This window comes from Xenopus laevis, chromosome 8S (assembly GCF_017654675.1).
Source record: "Xenopus laevis strain J_2021 chromosome 8S, Xenopus_laevis_v10.1, whole genome shotgun sequence".
Lineage (NCBI taxonomy): Eukaryota > Metazoa > Chordata > Amphibia > Anura > Pipidae > Xenopus > Xenopus laevis.
This window is the reverse complement of record NC_054386.1, coordinates 76,346,096-76,357,620: the sequence shown is the minus strand read 5'-3', so window position 1 is coordinate 76,357,620 and position 11,525 is coordinate 76,346,096. Positions and strand designations below refer to the sequence as shown.

The following is an 11,525-nucleotide window of genomic DNA, read 5'->3' as shown; positions in this document are numbered from 1 at the left end:
ACCTTCCAGGGAGAGGTGCCAAAACAGCATTGTATGTGGCAGACAATAGATGTCGCACCCCACGCCTCTATGTGCGGATTATGATAAAAAGATTATGTTGATTGGAGCAACATTCCAGAGGATATATTCCCGAAAAAAGATACTATTTACAAGTTATTCTGAATTGAGAAAGCCAGTTGGATGACTGGTGAAACGTCTTCAAGGAAAAAACACAGCAAGTCAAGTTGACTTAGTTCTACAGATAAAGTATGTTGTTAAACACTATCCCAATACCTGGAAAAAAAGGAATAATTGCATTAATTTTAAAATCACTTAGGCCGCACATTTACTGATAAGAATAATAAATAGAGACTAGTGATGGGCGAATTTGCGAAAAAATTTGCGAAATCGCGCCGGAGTGTCATTTTTGACGCCGGCGCACGTTTTTGATGCCGGCGCCCGTTTTTTCGACGCCGGCGCCCGTTTTTGACGCGAATTTTCGCGGGCGTTTCGTGAATTTATTCGCTGGCGGCGAATCGCGCAAATTCGCCACAAATTTGCGCCTGGCGAATAAATTCGCCCATCACTAATACAGACTATTCTTTTTTTACAAACTGTATACATTGTCAATGTTCATAAATACAACACATGATAAATGTGCCTTTGCAAATGATTTGCTGAATCGTTTTTTATGGGAAAAACAGAAAGTAATACATCTAATTTACAGCTGTGTGTGAGTGCCAAGCATTGAAACATATATAAATACAGAAGCTATGGTGCAGAATGAAGCAGGTAAATGTCTAGAAGAATAAGAAATTTCAGCAAACTCAATGGTGTCAAATATTTTTTTCTTAACAAATATGCACCCAGATGTTTCGGCCTACAGCTATCTTATAAATCTCTTGTGGTGACAACAACATCGAAAAGAATTATTAAATGTTGCGAAATGTGTACAGGTTCAGTATAAATGTGACTAAGAGTAGAACAAGTTACATGCACAATGTTTCCAAAGTAATACGTCATAAATAAATAGTTGAGTTTGTTTCATGTTTCATTACATACATAAGAGAGGGACAGATATGCTGAAATGTTGGGCTGACTGTAGATTTAGGTAATATAGGATAAACTATTTTTACTTACAATGATGTCACATCTATATAAAATCTGAACTCCTATGCAGCACTGAGTGTTTCCATTTTTCAGCAGCCTATATAAATGCTTTTAAATTGGTCTGTTTTTGTTGGCAGGCAGGTTAAGACATTTCATTTTTTCCTCTCATTACGTGAGAATGAAACATATAACTGTTCCGAACCAGGGAGGTCTGTTTTTTAATTCCCAGTTCTACTAATGCTTCAGCAACAATTTTATGGCTATACTTATGCCTGTACCTAAGAGCATAATAAGTAGAAGTAACAAACAAGAACAGAACTTTACACAGTAAATGTGCTGCTCAAACAGATTTTCTTCCCTGTCATATAAAAAAATCATATAGCCATAGATTGCAATCTAAGGAGATAATAAGAGCGGCCTTTGCTGCTTTGCTGCTACTTTGAAATTAGAGAGGGAGAAGAAAAATGCATTCTTAGAAGAATGTACATAGAAAAAAGGTACTGGAAAAGTCCATCTTGGTAGTTACTATTTAAAAACAATGTTTTGTGCAGGTGTCATATTAAGATCTAGACAGGGACCTTGTATAAAGAGTAGCAATTCTCAAAATCAAGGTTTGCAAAATGGGTCTTCTAAAGCTATATACTGTACACTAGGGATGGGCGAATTTTTTGCCTTGTTTCGCTGCGAAAATGACAGCCATAGACTTGTATGGCATCATGCGTCAAAAAAAATTTGCTGCGCATCAAAAAAATTTTGACACCCATAGACTTTAATGGGATCTAAAGCCCTCTCCACCCCCTTATGTAACTGCGCAAAACCTTGCATGAAGAGAGACCACATTTCTAGTGATTTTAAAGGAGTGAGCTCCAATATACATCTTCAAGGCAATAGGAGCACCCCATAGATTATATTAAACCTAACTGTCAATCAAAATTCCAACAACTCCTTCATAAAGATATATATATATTTTTTTTTTGATTGATTTAAATGTCTTATTTCAGTATGAAAAAGCTCATATTAAATTAAAATGTTTGTGATAGGTGCCCTTTAAGTCTTACTTTTGGTTCTGCATAGTAATCTGATAATTATTCCGCTGTAAATGTAGCCCGTGCAAGAAATCAAGCAACATATGTATATAAACTAAACCTTTTATACTATATGTATTCCCATAACAACCTTACTGGATTTGTCATATTTTAATAACACCTTAGATGGCTATGCTTTCAAAAAATTACTCATATTCAGATATCTCTAGTTTCTATAGTTACCCAGGTGGTCTTTACCCTTTTTCTTCTGCATACATGTTGCTTTAATAAGATCTGTACATAAAGAGTTATTTCACCTTCCCTCAGATATAAGCCTTTCTTTCTGAATAAAATGTAGCCCAGCAGCAAAACATTGCTGAAGTTGAATGCATTACAGTAAAATGTAGTACAGGTACTGGCAACTGAATTCCTATTCCTTTTTATTATGCAGCTGTTCTCAGGCTATATTATATATTCTTTAGTGGTACATGATTCAAAATATACAGTGTTTTAGCAGTGTGGTGAACATATAGCACAGAAAAAGCTATGTTACATAAATACTATCAAATACAAATATTACAGTTTTTAATATTTAGATTTGGGTGTGTATGTGCATTTTTGGTTTGTGAATCTAGCAATAATCCTATATTTGATATTTGCAGAAAATATATTTCTGCAGTGACCTGCAGAGGAAACACAAGCCATCTCTGCCAGCAGTTAAATGTGGAAATCTGTTTCACATGAAAATAGAGCATATCACTGGATCCTTTGGCTATAAGTTGGCCTTTAGTTTAAAGCAGAAGTTAATATCGAAAATAAAAGTCAAACATCTGGTAGAGGCTAAATGAAAATACCATCAGGAAACTTGCATTTTCTCCTTCTTTAACCCATTTGTGGACATTAACACAGGTAAGGAAAAAAGGCATTTACCCAAAGAGGGTTATTTATTAAAATCCAAAAACTACCAAATCCACGCGGATTTTTTACCCTCCCCGAAAATTTATTGTGTGGGGAAAAAATCCGAATACCACAACTTGACGCACCGAATACCGCAATTTTTCCGGTTTGACGCCTGAATACCGCAACTTTTTCAGATTTGATGCCCGAATACTGCAACTTTTTCAGAAACCAAGGGTAGACAGGATATATTCGGGACATCTTCCATTGACTTACAGGAACTCGGCAGGTCTGAGTTGGAGTACTTTTTTATTTGGACTTTTAACACCCTTGGGGTTTGATAATCCCAAAAAATTCATGTTTTTTTTCCTCGAAAAAATTTTGTTTTCCCCCTTTAAAAGTCCAATGAGAAAAAAAACCCAAAATATTTTGCTACTCTGATAATGTTATTGCCAAAATGGCACAATTTATTCAAGTTTGGGCTACAATAGATATGTCCCTTTAGTTATCTTCTAGCGGTTACAACTACAGCAAGAATTTGAACTCTTCCAATTGTCATTTGTTCAAAAACATCTATGACAATGTATCATGTAGACAAGATATGTCAAACCTTCAAAAAACTTTATAGATGGTATAGAAGCCAAGATTGTATGGCCTAACTAATCACTGTTGATTATTCCATATGAGATATTTGGCAAGAACAAAAATCTCCTGGAAAAAAAAAGCCTGGAAAAATGTAGGGAATATTAAAGGAAACAATGTCAGTCTGCCTCAGACTTGTACAAACCATTCCTCAATCCCCCTTAGGGCAATGGCACACAATCTGAAACACAAGGGGCATATACAGATGCAGCCACTTTGGTTTGTCTGTTTGACACAGAATAACTAAACACAGATATCCCATTTATCTCATTTAACACAGAAAACTGTGTCACAACATCCCATCTAATTAAAGCATTCACCATTGTGAACAATGGTGCTTTGGTATGCTAATGAAAAGGTTAAATGCATTAAATGAGTTAAGATGACTTTAGATAACCCAGTTTCTTCAATTAACCCTGAGTCATGACGCATTTAACTCACAAATCCAAGTGGCTTCATCTGTATTTTATGATGTGTAAAAAACAGAAAAGATGTTTTAACCACTGCTTTCCTGTACAAATTTGAATGATTAGTTTACCCTTACAAAACATTATGCACTATGTGACTTTTTTTTTTTTTTAAAGCTGCATAAAAAGACTTTGCCAGAAGGTGGAGTAAAATAAAGTTGCGCATTTCTCTTTATTGCGATCCATTAAAAAACTAGTCAGGTATTTATAAAAGGTGTGCAAGGTATGTGATAATATGCTGTGTATTTATAAACATTTATTTACACAGCTTTATGAAACAAAACAAATTCATTTTTGAAATATAAATTTGCAGTATTAAATCAAATTAAATTTATTAAACAAAAGTCATTACTTGTGACCTATGATTAAAAATTATTTAGTGAAGGTGAATTATCTTTTTAATTAAGGCAGGCGGGTCTTACATGAAGCAAAGGGGACAAATGTCTCATCCCAAAGGACATCTCTCAGCTGGGCCTATTCACAATTCTGCCTATGAATATGGCAAATCTGAAAAATTACAGGACTAAAGCAGAAAATTTGAAAAGAAGGCTGAGTAATTACTGATGACAAAATCTGTATTTATATTAAGAAAAGTTGATGGCCATGCTCTCTTGTACAGTGACTTTTATATAAAGTGACTTTTATATATTTAATTATTCTGTTAGGTATACCTGCTTTTCTATAAAGCGCTGTCTGGAATATGTTTTGAGGCAGCAAAATGATGAATGGAAAAAATACCAGCTGCCCGAAGCTAGTGCACATAAAGGACAGAATAAGTCTATTCAAGCTGATGCCCTCTGGTGTATACCAAGTGACCTGCAGTCCTTCCCATTCAGCTGAATAAGAAATGATGGGGTGACTACTGGTACACTATGGTCTTAACATACAATGAGATTTGATTCTGATAATTTTCTGATAATTTTCTGATAATTACAAATGTTATTCACCAATAGTTTAAGACTTTCTTCCCATATTTTTTTATAATACACAAAAGCCATGAATATGTTGTAAATTATATCCTTATAAACGGTGAGTTCTGATGTCATCAGTTATAAACAGTGAGTTCTGATGTAATTTCTGTCACATGACTCACTGAAACGTGTGTATTATAATAAATAAAGTACCCCCAGTTGCAAAATATGAGGATATAAGAAGTTACCTCGGAGTTCCATGACCTGTATAAAAACACTCTGCCTTTTTATATGGTCATGAAACTCCTCGGTAACTTATAATATCCTTATATTTTACAAGAGGGGGTACTTTATTCACCATATAATACACAAGAGCAATGAATTTCCTGTAAATTATATCCTTATAAATGGTGAGTTCTGATTTCATCAGCTATAAATGATGAGTAGTGATGTCATTTATGTCACATGACTCACTGAAACTTGTGTATTATAATATATAAAGTACCCCCAGTTGCAAAATATGAGGATATTAGAAGTTACCTCGGAGTTCCATGACCTGTATAAAAATACTCTACTCGTGTTTTTATATGGTCATGAAACTCCTCGGTAACTTATAATATCCTTATATTTTACAAGAGGAGGTACTTTATTCACTATATAATGTACCTTAAAGTTATTTAAGCTGCATTCTCTTTCTTTTATTTAGAGTACTTGACTTTGTGGATGAAAGCAACTGGATATTCAAACATTGTGTTTGCATCCCTTTCACTGAGCTTGGATGCATAATCTTGGTCTTTGAGAAGTGGATGTGATACAGTATTAAAAGACATACATTCTTGATGTAGTTATGTGATCCCCAACCAGTGACTCATGAGCAACATGTTGCTCACCAACCCCTTGGATGTCTCAGTGGCCTCAAAGTAGGTGCTTATTTTCGAATTCCAGGCTTGGAGTCAAGTTCTAACTTTAGAAAAACCAGGTGTACTGCCAGGTAGAACCTCCTGAAGGCTGCCAGTCTACATAGGGACTGCTGCCAAATAGCCAATCACAGCACTTATTTGGCACCCCATGGATTTTTTTCATGTTTGTGTTGCTATCGAACTCTTTTTACATTTGACTGTGGCTCACGGGTAAAAAAAAGTTTGAAGACCCCTGATGAAGGTGATGCAGTATTTAAAAGTCAAGCATTTTTGGGTGACTTATACACTTCAGTGGCTACCTATAAAATATTTTATACGCAAAAGCATGGAGCCCAGAAACTTCTCTGTGGGCTTTATACTTTGCAGGACTGCATACTAGGCACTAGTGTTGAAAGTATCGACAGAACATTTACTAAGTTGCAAAATATCAGAAACGCCTTAGTGTGCCTTAGTGTGATCAAAAATTAATAACCAATATATTTGTAGCCCTCAGCCCTTGGTTTTGATCTACAAAGATCACAGTCACATGATATACCAGACTGTGCAACCAATTGAAAGTTTCAATATGTGGCGTTCACTTACATCACACTAAAAGAGTTGTGCTTAAAAAGTCAAAGGGGGAAATGTTATAAAATTTGCGAAGAGCAAAACTTTGTGAATAAAAATTTGCATGTTGCAATGTAATATTCTTCATTAGGCTTTTATTGTATTGTGAATCTTAATTGTGCTTTGCAAATCTTTAACACCTGCTCTGCAGTTTCATTAAATATTTTGTCATAACAAATGGTTTGTGATTGCTAAATTTCTATTACATACACTGCACACTATCGAAAACTATAAAATTCGATATTGTTATCATACTGTCGTTTGAGGGGAAAGTGTTTGCAAAGGCAAAATTTTTCAATTTGCGAACATTTATTCGCATTATGAATGAATTGTGAAGGATTTTTGCGCTAGTGACTAATATTACATTCCTTTAAGACTTGTGCTATATTTAAAGTTATAGTGGGTCTATCTACAAATTATTTTATTTTATGATAATATAATCTGATATGTGATTTTATATTAAAAAAAAGCTACAAATCATTATGTTTTTATTACTCTGCATCGACCCCATTCTCCATCCCTATGGTCCAGAGGCTTTGCTGGTAACAAGATAACCAGGTGGAAATGGTAGGAAGATATGGTCCAATGATAGCTATTATTTTAATATCAATTAAAATTCTTTTTAGAATAGAAATGGAGAAAAGTGAAGCACCATTCATTTTTAGTTACAAAGCACATTTATATTCTACAAAATGTTATTTTAATGCCACTTGTTTGTCAGGTTATTGTGCAGTAAAGGATGCTTAAGGCATTTACAGAATTGAGAGATATACAGTAGCAGATATTCAAAACACTGTAAAAAAACAGTAGCGCCAGACCTTATGCAATATAACTGTCATCAATATATAAGTCCTAAAATATGCTAAGCTTTCACAAATTCACATAATCATCCTTCTGTGTAGTATACATATTATTATGACAACACTATTTAAAGCATGGTTTACAGAATTGGACTGATATAATGCACATTATCCACAGTGCACAACTTTGCACTCATTTTAAGCTATATGATTACTGTAACTATAATGGACCCATACATTTACACCACTTTCTGACCATGATCTGCCTTTCATCCCTTACAGCCCTTGTGCTTCCATCTTTTTGCAGTTTTTTCCTCAACTGTTCTGTTTACATGCATACCTTCCTACACATTTAACTTTTGTTTCTACGACTTTTTCCCTTTCTATTATTTTCCGTTCTACCCTCCAACCTCTCTGCTATTCTCCACATCTGTCTAAATCAGCCCTTCCATGCTCATTCTCCTGTATGCCACCTTCCTTTTTCAATTCTACTCCATTCTCCCATGTTCCTTTCCTTATCTGCTCTCCTTCATTACTTTCCCACTTCCATTCTTAATTCTACACAGTACCCATACTTTTATTATGCTCCTTCAAACTTGCTTACTGGTTCAAAGCAGAGCACCCTTTTTTTTTGCATATCCTTCTTGACTGGTCACTTCCTATCATTGAGTGCTGGTGTCTTTTGTGTACACTCTTGTATACTTTTTATATCCATAGTAGACAATAGGGCATAAAATGGTGCGCATTTAAGCAAGATGGGCTTCTGACTTTAAAAGCAACAATTACGAAGGCAGTAAAATAGTTTTCTTATCCTTCCAAATTGTTTGTGTAAACAGTGACCCTAGAGACCCTTCTTCCTCTCTTAATTTTAAAATATATTTAAAGGGGAACTCCACAAAAACATAACGTAAGCTTTTTGAAAAGTAAAGATAATTTCAAGCAACTTTGCAATATACATAATTTAAAAAATATGCAGACTTTTCATGATTTTAATGGTTTCTGACAGTTCCCTAAGCCTAGCCCCCTCTTCTCCTGCTGATCTCTCTGACTACTTTGCTGAGCTGGCTGACTACTGGTACTTTGTATCAACAGCCAACTGTCCTCAGCCTGCATCCTCCAAACCCAATTCCCTGCACATGTGATTTCAATAAGGAAAGGAACAACATAGTTACAATTTGCAACATTTTTATCCCTCCTTTCCTGCAAGGATTTCAAATGATGCAGCAAGAAAAGAACTGTTAAACAGCTGGATTTCAACATAAAAATGGCATTTATTCAAACTTTTTGAAGAAACAGGTAACTGTGATGAATATATTAGGGGTTTCTGTGTTATGTGGTCCTCTTTATCAAATTTTGGTTTTGGAAGCCAGAGTTCCCCTTTAATAATTAGTAAGACCATATAATTTCAGAAGCCCAGAAACCCTGTTCTGTTTGCACATTCAACTTTTTTTGGGTTATAGGCTGCTGTTTGAAGAATGAGGTCTGAGGTTTTTGTGTTCATGCATCAATCCGTTGTGACCTTGCACATGTCATTCTCTCACTATGTACCTTTAGTTCTAAAAATAGGTGGTAATGGATGCAATGTTCCTTCATTGTTCTAGACTGTAGATAGAATAGAAGCACCATGCTCTGCCAGCAAGTGAAAGATATGAAAAAAAAAAACCTGAACAAATTCTTTCACTGAACTTTTATTATGCTTGTATATACTGATAAAGGGTAAGGATAGGTTTCCACCTTTTGCAGAATATTCTTGTTTACATAGTGTGTATGTTTCTAGGACAAAGTTACTGCAGTGCAATTTTTATTCAGATGTCAGATAAATTCAGTTAGAACTGACGGAAATGGATTTTTATGTCTGAAGATATGTATACATTTATTTTCTTATTTTGCAGGATGTGTATTAATTTTGGATCCAGGTGTTGTGTATCACTATATAGATTTCTTTGAGGTGTGATTTTTTTAGCATTTTAAATCTTATTTATTAGATGTAACAGAGAACTTGCTATTAATTGTCACGCAATGGCATAATACAAACACAACCCAGTCACCTCAAATAAATATGAAACATTTAAGATTTTGTTCTATCATTTTTCATAATTAAATAATTTATATCAATGTAGTGCAAATAGAACACATTCTGCCAGTTGGTCAGCTCTGAATTATGATGGATTAAAAGAAACCTGTTGAAAAAATCACACACAAGTGTGTGGTGCAGTTAATGCAGTTTAATCATTTAAGGAAGCATCAATATCAAATGTGAAGGATATAATAAAGATCTAGAATAGTGATCAAAGTAAATATCTCAGTATTCATACAATAGCATGTTCCTACACAAAGGATCCATACATAAAGTGGTTTCTAGCTAAGCTTAACTTGATTGAAACATGCTAAAGAAGTCTGTCCTGATTTTTATGGTATTGTTTTATTGCTAAATTACACGTATGTGTATATATAGATAAGGACTGCACTTGGTACCGGCACTCACTGGATTTGCATGAAGAATCAAACGTTTTGATATGGTGAAAATAAAAACGTAGGTTTATTAAATCCGACGTTTCGGTTCCTCACAGGAACCTTTCTCAAGGACAAACGGTGCTCAACAGGAAGTGACAGTTTAAATTCGAAAAAAGCCGCCAAACAAGTTGCTAGGCAACTCTCAACTCTACCCCCACCCTCACTAGTTATAGAACCATAGTGTGACTGTTCTATGTGAACCAAAGACAGTGTATAAATACAGAAAAATAAGATATAGAAAGTGGGATAAAAACATGCACACTGGTCATAACAACGGGCCTCTAGGTATGCGTCTTCAATCGTAGGCCCGCTCAAGCATAAATTTCAAATGCCAAACTAAACCTTCTGGGATAATATCACATACTCAAAGTAGTGTTCAGGCTGCACCCCTGTGCTTAGCCATGATACTGTAGAGATGGGCGAGCCATTCATCCTTGGTGGCCTTTCCACAATTCCGGGCCTGGGTAAAAAGGTGCTACAATACATACGTCCATAGTTTTAAAATGTGTATTCCTATATTTATTCATTTGTTCAAGTAAATGCAGTTTGTCTAAAACATGTTTTCATCACAAAATATAAAATAAAAGGATATATTGACGCTAAAAATATGCAATATGTTTACTGTCATTTTAGTTATGATTTATTCCAGCTTTCTTCCTGAAGCTGAAAATAATTATCCTTCTTTAAAAAAAAAAAAAGTTTTGTTTTTATAATTGTTTACTATTTCCTGTAAGGACAGAACATTGTTTTATGATCTGTGTTTTGAAGGGACATTACCGGACAACGAGCCTGCGAGTTTCATATAAACTAGTGACATTTGCTTGCACTAATTGGTTTGAGTCACCTTTATTGTAATGGTAGATTTATTTGAAGCATTAGTGAAGGTTTAAGCTGTGTTGCTATGGCAGCAGCCAGGCTGAGCTACAGCATACGACACAGCTCCTGAAGGCCATTAGGTGCGGTGTTTTGTGGAATGTACCAAGTCAGTAAAGCAGAGGGAGACAGGAAATGAATATGAAAAAAAGAAATGTTTGGTTTTGGCTTCAGCAAAGTAGCTTCTGCTTCTGACACCCGGTAAAATGACGATTGCTAATAGAAGAAATCTGACTCCATACACTCGGACGTGCTGAATTCATACAGCTTTAATTCAGCTCTAGCAAGGAAATCAGAGCTAGCTCTGTCTGCTTGACATTTCACACCCTGCAGCACAGTCACTGCATCCCAGCTGCACGTCCCAGCAATGAAGTTATGTACGTGGGGCGTGCTTTAATTTGGTTATGCCTAGTGATTTCAGGAGCCAGGCTTTAAAATGGCGGCATTCATTATACACCCATGCTAAAACCTCACCCAGCACTCCGTCTGTCTTGCTTGTCGCTGCTTCCGCTTCTTACAAATGGCATACTGCAGCTGAGACCTGCTGGGGTTGCTTGATCAGCTTGAAAGCATAAGGTAAGGAAGGGGATGTGGAAGTTCACGTTGTGGGCACATGCAGCTTTGTGCAGTTGGCAGAGCATCAGTTTTGGTTTTTCAGTGCAAACCGCACTCATATGCTAGCCACTTGTACTGGAAGCACAGGGTGTGAGCAGCATGTGCAGGGAGGATAGGATATGCAGCTGAACTTGCCTGGGACTAGCCTTTTTTTCTTCTAGCAACT

The 11,525-nt window shown here is 35.6% G+C and overlaps 1 protein-coding gene across 1 annotated transcript in view; it reads left to right on the top strand.

Annotated features, from left to right (window-relative positions):
* The first annotated feature begins 10,794 nt into the window (after window positions 1-10,794).
* The window catches only part of LOC108700174 (muscleblind-like protein 3), a 71,761-nt gene continuing 71,030 nt past the window's right edge, over window positions 10,795-11,525 (top strand). Inside the window, exon 1 of the mRNA XM_018233116.2 lies at window positions 10,795-11,320. The gene's annotated coding sequence lies outside the window, so the exon portion shown is untranslated. The remainder of the gene's footprint in view (window positions 11,321-11,525) is intronic.